The sequence below is a fragment of the Rattus norvegicus genome, chromosome 10 (genome assembly GCF_021556685.1).
Source record: "Rattus norvegicus strain SHRSP/BbbUtx chromosome 10, alternate assembly SHRSP_T2T, whole genome shotgun sequence".
Classification (NCBI taxonomy): Eukaryota; Metazoa; Chordata; class Mammalia; order Rodentia; family Muridae; genus Rattus; species Rattus norvegicus.
This window is the reverse complement of record NC_141543.1, coordinates 104035235-104047008: the sequence shown is the minus strand read 5'-3', so window position 1 is coordinate 104047008 and position 11774 is coordinate 104035235. Positions and strand designations below refer to the sequence as shown.

Below are 11774 nucleotides of genomic sequence, written 5' to 3'. Positions count from 1 at the left end.
CCAAGCCCGAGCCTTTTCTATAGCGCCTTTGTCTCCCTGCTCAGGTATTAAGTTGGTGGTTCAACAATCACAGGTACCCTTCGGTTCAATTTTCTCCACTCCACCCCCCCCCCCTTCGTAAGCACCATCTTGGCCCTGAATGTGAGCCTGTGTTCTCCTGACCTACCATCCTGCACAGGGGGACCGAGGAAGAATGGGCCACAGGAATGCGCGCAGAACAGAGCCAAATTGTTCAAGCTGCGTGAAGAAGAAAGAAAAAAAAAGTGGGAGAGGGGTGGGGAGGGAGAAGAAGAAAAGATTCCCTTGTCGGGTCAGTTTCTCTGGAGATATTCGGAGGATAACACAGTAATTTTTAGGACGGGGTTGCGGGGGGGAGTAAAAGCGAGAGAGCCCAGTTTTATCGGCACAGTGGCGCGCACAGAAAGGTGACATTTGAGAGAACAATCGCGAGGTTGTTTAGCCTCATTTGCTGCTATGAATGAAGCCTAAGAAAAGGTGTCTTTGGGCTGCTCCTAACAGTCATCTTCATCACTCCTGCTCACCCTCTCTCTCTTTCTCAGTTCCCTTATGAAATAAGGGCACGCAGGTAATAAACAAAGCAGTATAAAAGATCAGATTGTGGGGTTCCGTAGGCTCATTCAATGTCTGGAGCATGCTTCGGCCGCTCCACCTCGGCTACTCCGAAGCTGACCGCGTGGAGACCCGGGGATGGTGGCAGGATGGTACTAGACCCCTTCTCTCCGTTTCTGCCACCTTGGTGAATTGAAAAAGGATCATGTCCTTGGTCATTTACACCATACCAGATGGCCAAGGTACAGAAAAAAATGGCAGGGCAGACCCCCTTGGATTTGCCCACGTGGAGTTTGGATATTTACCTGATTTCTTTGTTCAGCCTTGGGCCCGATCCAGGTGAGTAGGAGCTGAGGCTCAGAGGCAGTCTGACTATTGGATCTGACTCCCCTCCACCCCACAGAGGGTCCCCTCTGGTCTTCGCTTCTCTTTTTGCTTCGAGTCAGACTCTGGCATGAAGCTCCTAGCTAAACAGCCTAATGTTGTAAGAAGAAGGCCGAGGTTGCAAAGGAGTTTTATGTTTATGTAGGAACGAGGGACAAAGGACCACTAGGTGGGTTCTTTTTGCTTTTTTGGGGCTGTGTGTGTGGTATTCAGCAATGGCTAGTTCTTCTGCCAACAGGAAAGCTTTCTGACCCTGTTCTTCCAGGCCCGACCCCTGCCTTCTGTCTTAACCACCTCTGTAATCCTCTTGCTTTCAGTCTGTAGGGTTCCCCATGATCAACAGTGAATGGAGGGAGGAATGGGTAACATTGAAAAAAAAAGCAGGAGCTAAGCATAGCAGTGGGCGCTGGTAGTGGATTTGGTTTCCTATGGCATGTGGGTAGGCAGTGTACTTATCTGGAAACGTCATCCCGGTACTGGTGGAAGAAGCTGGGCTCCTACAGGTTAGGCCTAGAAGGATAAATGAAATAGGGGACCCGGGAGTTTTGGGGACTGTTTGTAAGAGTCTCACTGGTCCTTTATTCTGCTTTTCTCTGTCTGGATTATAAGGAACACATCTGGGTATGCGGCCTGGTGGTAGGCACTAGTGAGGTCACCCCAGTTTTGCAGAGATAAACATAGGACGCGTCCTTCTTCTGTATTTGGATAAGGGTGCCTTTTGAATGTCACACACATGCTTAAAAGATTTGCTTGCCTGGGTTGCTGATAGAAACTGTAATTATGTGGGTGCTTAGCTCAAGCATCCCGGTGGACTTGTCCTCCTAGTAGCCGTCTGTCTTTCCACCAGCGTGTGAGAGGAAAAGGGCATTCAACACCCATGGTCTATGACACTAAACTTTCTTACATTTGCAGGGCACATTGTGTTTTGGGATTTTATGTCCTTTTTTTTTTTTCCTGAATGATCTGTTTATTAACTTGTATTTTGTTGAGTAGAGGGTCAGTATAGTATAAGACATTCGTGATTTTGTTTTTCTCTCCATTTAACTGAAACCTTGGACTCCCAGGGCGAGAAATAGACGCCCAACTCAGGTGTGTGTGTGTGTGTGTGTGTGTGTGTGTGTGTGTGTGTGTGTATCCCTAAGAATAACACTACAAATGTTATATATAAATGATTTACCATCTGCCCTGTTCCTAAGAGGGCATGAATGCAAAATAGTCACTCTATCAATTCCCTATGATTTACTGACTTAAACCCAGGCTCTAGATCTTTCCAGAGTCACCTCTGACAGCATATTGCCTGAGAAATGAGTACAAATGCAGCAAAGGCGTGGCACTAATTCGCAGGAGCGGGGTTGTGCTCATAGCTCCATAAACGAGGTTCCCAGAAATGCAATTTATTGTCTCCGGTTCCCCTCAGTCACCAGCTACAGGTACCCCGAACACTTCCCCCGATTTCCACAGCACAGACAACCATCTCTCTATTTGCTGAACTTTGAGAATATTTCCCTTTTCTCCGTCTGCGTTTTCTGAGCTGTGTGGAACTAACGAAGCTTCTCCCAGGATGCTCAGAGAGAGACAACTCAATCCTCTGACATTGAGCTGTACCCAAAACATCGTAGGGGTGTAGCTCGTGTTTGCACAGCAAAGGGGAACCCGAGAGGTTCTCACAGCCGTAGATATTGATTTAGGAAAGCATGTGATTCTGTTTGCTTACACACACACACATCTGCTTTCTTAAGTGCAGATTTCAGATTCTCACCCAGTTAACAACTTTTAACTGTTTTATTTAATTTATCCGTGGTTAGTAATCAGTCGGTTGCTTCAGTATCAGTCAAGTATCTTAGCATGTTTTGTCTTCCAGTGTCGTCCACAGTTACTCTACACACTCAGGTAGCCTGTTAGAAATGTTTTCTCTCGGGCGCTCTATCCTGACACTCACAGCAATGTACACATGTCAGTGCCAAGTCCCAGAATAGAATAGAATTTATTTTCTTGAAATTCCTGATGAAAGGCTTAGAATGGCCAGGAGAGCTATTGGTAGCCCACGGGGCTAAGGGACTATTATTCCTTTGAAGTGAAAGGAAGAGAAAGTATAGTCAACAGCAGTGTAAGTTATGATCTAGGGCTACAGCCTGAAAAACAGTTTCCCTATTTAATGCTGGGTGAAGGGGTTGCCAGGGATGTCCAGCCCTGGGGATTTACGCTTTACAGACTAATGGGGGTATAGGGACCCACACCTTAGACACATGCATTATTCAATGTTGCTTTCTGTGCTTATTAACCTTGTGGGTACAGGCAGCATTAACCACTGGCCTAGAAACCTTCTGGAACAACATGGCAACATTTAGGAGAACACATAGTCTTGTGTTTGGGATTTTAAGAGACTCCGAGGCGACTTGGTGCTCAGGAGGATTTGAGAGCAGTTTGGCTTATAGCCACTACTGTTGGCTAATAATTGCACTAATCTTTACTTGAGGGAGGGGTTGTGTGGGCATTCCCCCCTGTCCCTCAGTCCTCTAGCCAGGGAACAATAGGGACATTGTGTTTCTGCACTGTTCCATAAGATGGGTCAGGGGCTGCTACTGGGTGGATAAGGTCTTCAGTGGATGAGCCACCAGGCATTAGCTCTCGGCCATAATTAAGGAACCCGAGAGCTCTGTATTACAGCTTCGGCCGGATGAGAGGAAAAGGTTTTATCCCATGAGGCATCTGAACAGCAGCTGAGATGGGGTTATCAGACCCATCGACCCTTGGGGTTGGGGGTGCTTAGCAGCAGGTGCAACGCTTATTTGACAACAACGGGAGGCTGCACACCCCAGTAAAAACCATTCTGCCTTCTTAAGAACAGAAACCAAAACCGGGAGTAGAAACACCCAGCGGAGATGGCGCTGCAAAATGAGCCAGGAGCTTGTGCTTACCTGGAAACCGTATTTACCTTTAATATTAACGTTCATACTACCACGAGGTGCTAAGGCCGTCTACAAGGCTAAGACGATTTTAGATGCTCTTTCGTGAAACAGAAGATAACTTAATGCAGCCTTCCCCGGGGGAAGCATAAACTGAAAACACCATGAGAATTCTGTTTTTTTTTTTTTTGTTTTGTTTTAGTCTTGCAATTACTATTATTATTTTTTGGTGTGTATGTGTGACTCCAATCTGAGCTTCTGCAGCATGAACTCTGTAAAGGACAATGTCGAACTGAAATGTCCAAATTTGGTCATGGTTGATATGAAGGACTGGGAGTGGAGAAGGTCATGTGTAAACTTTACGCAGACGGTATGTCGTTTTATATAAGAGAATTGTGTCTGTTCAGGTTTTCAGTATGCAGCCGGGTCTTGGAACCAGCATCCCAGGGTTACTGAGGGACACCTGTACTCTCTGGTGTGCAAAGTGCTATCTGAGTATTAAAGTGTGACGATGGTGCACCCTACCATTTAGGAAGCAAGTGCCTTGATCACGCCAAGATGCTAAGAGCAAGTGAGGACATTGTCGCCATTTAGGCTAATTCCCTGCATGCTCCTGGAAGTGGGGCACCTAGCCATTTTATTTAAATTTCTTGTGTGTGTGTGTGTGTGTGTGTGTGCAGGTGTGTATAGATGTGTGTGTATCTGTGTGTGCATTGTGTGCACATGTGTGCATGTGTATGCATATGTGTGCAGGTATGCACATGTATGTGTATGTGTGTATGTATATCTCTGTGTGCAAGTGTGTGCAGGTATGTGTGTGTGCAGGTGTGTATAGATGTGTGTGTGTGTGCAGGTGTGTATAGATGTGTGTGTGTGTCTGTGTGTGCACATATGCACACATGTGTGTATGTATATCTGTGTGTGCACGTGTGTGCAGGTATGTGCATGTGTGTGTGTGCGTGTGCGCGCGGGCACACACGCTTACATGTGTGCACATGAGCGTTCATTTTTGTGGAGGCCAGAGAACAACATTAACTGTTGTTTTTTAGGTGATGCTCCTCCCCCACCTTCTTGAGACAGAGACTTACTGATTGGGCTAGCCTGTCAGGCCAGTGAGCCCCAGGGATGCTTCTGTCTCTACCTTCCCAATGCTGTGATGACAAGCAGGCACCCCATGCCATCCCCTCCTGCCATGTACTTTGCTTTGAGGTCTAAACTCAGAGCCTCGGCTCGTCCAGCAAGCTCTATACTGACTACAGCATCTCCCAGCCCACAGAATCACCCCAACAGCCAGTTCTTTCCAGTGAGTTCCACAGGGTTCTTCAGTCAGGATGGGATGGCTGTCTAACACTGCAACCAGTGAGTTTTGCACTTTTTCGTCCCATGTGTCCTAAGGGCCACAGATGTCTGTGCCTCTCTCCATTCTCTCTAGAGCTGCTGGCCTGGGCAAGGAGGGAGGCTGGTGTGCAGCGGACAGAACCCACTATTAATATGCCTTGGCTTGAAGCTGCTCACTCTTACAGAAGGCCAAGGACATAAGAGGGAGTGAGAATGTTCCCGTGGCATAGCGAGTGGAGGGCAGGCGAGAAGGGTCGGAAGTCAAGCTCATAGATAGCTCATGTCCACAGTGGGTACTGCTGACCTGAATTTGATTGACATCCTAGCAAACTCACTGTCCCTCCTCCTCAGACCCCAGGGGTTCTCCAGCCTGCATTTTCCAGCTCCCCGTGAACATTTCCAAATTACAAAAATAAAATAAAAATACGTGTGGAAAAATACAGTACAAACGACAGCACCTCCCCAGTTTCCAATGGCTCTGTTTTGACTTCGCCATCAGCCAAACTGGAGCCCCTGAGTAGCTGGCTTAATTTGTCACCTTGAGTTATTAACCGTTTCCCTGCCTCTCTCAGTGGGTGTCCTTCTGGCTCCTGGCCCTTGGCTAGCTCTGTGAGCTGTTAATCCTGTGTCCTCTCTCTTGGGCTCATGGCTCTGTCTGCCAAGGAGCTGGGCTTCCCTCATGGAGACACATCTGAATTCACCGCCCTGTCACCTCCCAAGTGGTTATTGCCGAGGAGTGGCTGAAACCCAAGGGTGCTGGGGAAGGGCAGGAAAGGACTCTAGGACCAGCTCTCACATGGTGTAGGTGCCCTTTACAAGTTCAGGGCTGTGGTCTGTTTCTCTTGGTTAAGGGCCAAAGGCAGAGAGAAGTTCATTCTAGAATTGGGATGGTCCAGAGGACTGTCTACAGGGAACCAGAGGGAAAGTAACTCTACTGTGTGCTTCATGTATGTTTTTAATGAAAAACTCTGTGTGTGTGTGTGTGTGTGTGTGTGTCTGCGTGTAGTGTAGTATGTGAATATAGTGTGCGTGTGGTGTGAGTGTGTGTTTGTGCATGTTTATGAGAGTGTATGAGTGTAGTGTATGTTTGTGTATGTGAAGTCTCTCTCTAGGTGTAATGTGTCAGTGTGTGCAGTCTGTGATTGTGTGTGAGCAGTCCTGAGTGTGTGTGAGAGTGTGTATGAATATGTGTGTGTGGTGTACAAATGTGTGTAAGTGTGTAGTGTGTTTTTGTGTATGGAATCAGTGTGCAGTCCTGGGAGCTTGTGAATGTGTGTGTGTATACTGTGAATGTGTGTGTGCGTGAGTGTGTATAGAGTGTGAGTGTGTAATGTGTGGAGCACACGTGTGTGTGAGGTGTGTGAGTGTGAGTGTGTATGTGCAATGTGAGTGTGTGTATAGAGAATGAGTGTATGTGTGCATGTGTGGAGCACACATGTGTGTGTGTGAGGTGTGTGAGTGTGAGTGTGTATGTGTGTGTGCAATGTGAGTGTGTGTGTAGAGAATGAGTGTATGTGTGCATGTGTGGAGTGTGTGTGTGTGAGGTGTGTGAGTGTGTGTGTGTAGTGTGTGTGTGTTGTGTGTGTGTGTAGTGTGTGTGTGTGTGTGTGTGTGTGTGTGTGTGTGTGTTTTGTGTGGTAGCGTTGCTTGTACCTGGTGCATGTTCATACAGAGGCCAGAGGAGGTGTCCTATTCCGTCGTTCTTCATCTAATCCCCTTGAGATAGGACCTCTCACTGAACTTAAACCTAGACTCATGGTCCAAAAGTCCCAGCAATCCTCCTGCCTCTGCCCCAACAGCCCCGAGTTATGCAGGCATGTGGTCACAGGAGCCTTATTACAAAGGTGCTGGGGATTTAGACCTAGGTCCTCGTGGGTACACAGCAAGCACTCTTACCCACCGAGGCATGTCCTCTGCTCTCACTGGATAGTTTACATCAGTAGAATTATAGTCTCTACACATCCAACCTCTCCCTTTGGGCATTTTATCGTTCATTTTCCCATCGCCCCTTAAGAACTGCGTGCCTGGAATTTTTTTTTCCTACTCGGACACTTAGACTCTTCTTTATTATTCAACATATTCAGAGTGCTACTTAGTCCCATTCCTTGCTCTGAAAATGTACCTATTCCTGATACCATTTTCCTTGGATCCCCGCAGTTTTAAACCACGTAACTTACAGATACAAGTGAACACCATTGGAAGAACTCACTCAAGAGGACAGCTTCTCTGTTTCATTGAAAGAGGGTGCTTCAGAACAATGGCGTCTTGGAGAAACAAGCAGCTTAGATGACTTATGATTGATTCTGTATTATGGAGGCCGCCTTATGTCTGATAATGACCTGGTTGACCATTCAAATATAGAACTGGTTTCTGTGAAACCTTTTCCAGCAACTTAGGCCACTCACTGGAGGCTACAGAAATAACCAGTTTATTATCCTTCAGAAGAGATTTATTTACGTGTAAATACTCGGATGACCTCTACTTTGTTTTAATTTTTGATAGACGTTTTATTTTAGAATATAGTTTATATTAAAGAAAAACTGCGTAGACTCGTCACCCAAGTGTCCCCTTTGATAGAATCTTATACTTTAATGTTACATTTTGCATGCCACAGTAACAATTATAATTACTTTTGATATCGGCACGGAGCAGATATCTGAATTTCACAGCTTACCAGATTTTGTTAGTTTCACCCCAGTGTCCTTTCTCAGTCCGGGATGCTACCTTAAGTTAGTTGTTGTGTGTCCTTGATTTAACCCGTCCTGCAGTCCTTGCTCAGTTTATGACTTTGTCTTTCATGACTTTGACAGTTTAAAGAGAGCTGGTCAATGGTTTTGTCTGAGATTCCCCCATCAGTGTTGGCAGATGTTTTCCTCCTGGTTAACCCGGGACATTGGAGTTCCGAGAGGACGACCGCAGAGATGATACAGCACCAAGGTGGTAGACCTTAACTTGATGTGTTACTCAAGATGTCGACACTCTGACCAAGAGTGAGCACTTTACTCCAGCTTGCCCCTAGACCATTTGTATCACTTGGCCGAGGTAGCTTACTAGGTCATTCACTGTCAAGTTACTTCACACTTTCATACCATAATCTTTGGGAGAAAATCACTAAACGACGTCCACACTTAACTGATAAGGTTGCGTCTCCCCGAGGCCTCTTTAATTTATAAAATTTCCTTCTCTTTTGACAACATATTTCAGACATTTCCCCCATGCTATCTACATAGTCTGTATTTAGGGATTGTTCCCACGTCAAGGACTCCCATGTCCTTCATTAATTTGCATTTATTTTATGGGTGTGTTGATACCATAACTGAATTAACCAGTCCCTCTGTGATAGGCACTTAGGTCACACCCACAAGTTGGTTTTATATATAATACTGACTCGAATAACCTGATGCTCTTCTGAGTATATCTGCAAGATGAATTACTGAAAATTGAATGGTTACACAAAGATAATTGTTTTGTAATTTCACGAGCTGTTGCATATTGCCTTCCGTGGACAGTGGGCCATTTTAGGTCCATAGTGATAAATCATCACAACAATACGGTAGATAGCGTTTCAGGCTGGTGAAGGAAAAGCTTTCACATTGATAGGCCCATCCGATACTTTTGTAAATCTCTTTAAGACACTGTACCAAGGAGATGACTGTAGACACCCAAAGATGAGCAACTTGGTCTCTGAACTTCCCAGATGAAATCTAGACTCCAGCTGATGGCTGAACCCCTCAACCCGTGCCACATCTAGCTACTTAGCCATGGTCTTCCACCAGTCAGTTCCATTGCACACCTTTGAAATCTTCCTGTCCCCTTTGCACAGGACATTCTTCACTCTTCCAAGACTTGCGTCATGCACACCTTGTCTGACTTTACTGAATTCCTCCTTTTCATACCAAGGTCTTTGTGTTGACTTTCTGACCCTCAGAGCAAAGATGGTAGGAGCCGGGGATTTTGAAAGAGGCTGCCTATCACCCTCATGAGTGAGACTTGTATTCTTCCAACACAGGCTTTAGAGAGACTCCCTTCCCTGCTCCCACAACACGAGGGGGCAGAGGGAAGGTGCCGTCCACGAAGCAGAAAGCAAGCCTTTACTAGAAACTGCCTTGGACTTGGACTCTTCATACCCAGGTTTGTGTGACTTGCACATCTCTGTTTCTGCATTAAATATGCTTGTTTGTCTGTGTTACTTGCTGTGTTCAGCCTCTTGGGATGTTAAGAGGATGGACCTGCTTTCTGTGTGTTTTATGAATGTGCTGAGGGAAAGACTTCACTTTTTCTTTACTACCTATTTCTCCCAAAGTTCCCTGATCCCGTACGTGTAGTTAGAATTCTTGATTGGCCTCTCCCTCATCCCCTGTCTTCTAACACATGGCATTGGAAAGCATACCTTGGTGGGACATTGCGTGAAGCTTTTCCTGAAGCTGTGTGAGCAAAGTCCCCTCACCCCAGAAAGGGCACTGATGACTAATATCCAAATTGGAGAACCAATGAGCATATTGGGGTTAATTACAGGGTGTTAGGTGAGGGGTTACTTACAAATGACTTAGAGGCATCTGCATCACCAAAAAGTCCACTCCAGTGTGGGCGATGACTGACAAAAAAACTGCATCTCTGGATCTCTCTGCAAGACTTGCCCGCATCTGGAGAGGTTGGAGAGTTCCTCCAGGCACTCGCACTCATCAGAGTATCTCTTCTCTCGAGCAGTCATTTCTACTTCCTTGGGAAGAGGCCTCCAGAACCTTGTAAATCTTGGCCTTTTGGAATTTGCGGGGGCTATTTACTTTCCGAATCTCACTGCCTCTTCCTTCTTCCTCTTCCTCCTGGAGGGAGTATTTCAATATGGAGGAAATTGCTATAAAACACGGAGCCATCTGCTCACTCTGATTTCTTGGCGTTCACATCCTTTTGTCAGAGTAAGATGATAGCGAGAGATATTTTCTTTGGGATCAAGTGATGGTTTCTCAGAGCTTTCGAGAAATACCTATAAAGACATGGAATTATCCACCATTATCGGAAAGCCCACCTGAGTGGCTCTGGGTCACAGAAAGAGTGGTAGGTTTGGGGAGTTAGACTGCCCCAAACTGATGTGTTAGCTGGGGATGTCTTGAACTTGAGAGGTGCCCTGAAGTAAGGTGGCCTCTTGAGTTTTCTACAGAAGTCCTATTGTGTTGTGAGTTAAAGATACTTGGGAAAGTGTTGAATGATCCACCAGTTGGAAACTACTTCCTTAACTAACCTGAAATTCTATCTACAGCATCTTCTACTGCAGCAGGATTGCCTGCAGCTAAGAAGAACCTGCTGCTTCCCTGCTGCATGGCCATCCTGGTATTGTTCTGGGTATATTTAGTTTCTTTGGGATGTTTTGACAAAGTAACATAATCTGGGCAGCTTGTAAACAGTTCGCGTTGATTTTCACAGTTCAGGAGATGGAGAATGCCAGATCAAGATACAAATAGGTTCAGTTTCTGGTCAAAGTTTGAAGGTTCATGAGGCTTCTCTTTGTAGCCTCACATGGTGTTGGTGGTGGTGGTGTTGGTGGTGGTGGTGTTGGTGGTGGTGGTGTTGGTGGTGGTGGTGTTGGTGGTGGTGGTGATGGTGGTGGTGGTGATGGTGGTTGTGGTGGTGGTGGTGGTGGTAGGGGAAGATGAGGGGATCTCTTGAGAACCTTTGCAATGAGAGTGCAAATCCTGATCTGAGGAGGTGAATCTCATCTCCCAAGAGCCCCACCTCCTGACATCATCACCCTGAGGGGCATACCTTGAAGGTATGTACAATCAATATCTATTAATTTTGCAAAAGAAAAACAAGAAAGTGAACATGAAAAATTTGACTAGTTTATTTTTAAGCCTGTCTTCACATGAGAGATAACTGGTCTCAGTTTCTTATAATTCTAGTCTGAGGAAGTCTACATTTGCAAAAATCCAAAGACTACTATATTGAACTTAAATATTTTGCCAAAGGAGCTTGGTGCTGCTGCTTGCCCCCCTTCTGTGTGTGTGTGTGTGTGTGTGTGTGTGTGTGTGTGTGTGTGTGTGAGTTTCATTAGGGTTACTTACAAGAACAAGGGCAAATTACCAGTAGTTATACAACTGAAGAAAACGTCTTTCTCCCAGTAATCATCTATGTATAAATCCTTTGAGAGATGTGTGGCCTTATGAGCTCCTCCCTTTTCCAGAATAGGATAATGTGGGCTAACATGCCCTCTGTGTAGGTCACACACACACACACACACACACACACACACACACACACACTGCTGTGAGTGTGAGTTCAAGAGCACAATGGGTATTTTTCACTTTCTGATCCCTTCGGCCCACAGATGTATGCTTGGATGCATGGTTTTGTCACACTGGGTTCTCATCCATACCATCTTTATAGAATATGGGGTTTCAGAATTGAAAGGAAGATTACAACCCAACGGAAAGGTGAGAGAGTTGGCAGAAGAAGCCCAGTGTTGGCTCAGACTGCCTTCAACACCCATGGGCCTGTTTGTTTGTTTCTGCCACTCTTCCTTATTTGTCAAGCATTCAACAGTAGCGCTGACACTAATAAAGAGGAACGGTGCTTATTTAC

The 11774-nt window shown here is 45.8% G+C and overlaps 1 long non-coding RNA gene across 4 annotated transcripts in view; it reads left to right on the top strand.

The window, feature by feature from the left end:
• The first annotated feature begins 444 nt into the window (after window positions 1–444).
• Window positions 445–11774, top strand: part of LOC148003162 (uncharacterized) — a 48985-nt gene continuing 37655 nt past the window's right edge. For all 4 annotated transcript variants that reach the window (XR_015631327.1, XR_015631326.1, XR_015631325.1 and 1 more), the window contains exon 1: window positions 445–909. This is a non-coding gene — a long non-coding RNA (uncharacterized LOC148003162). The remainder of the gene's footprint in view (window positions 910–11774) is intronic.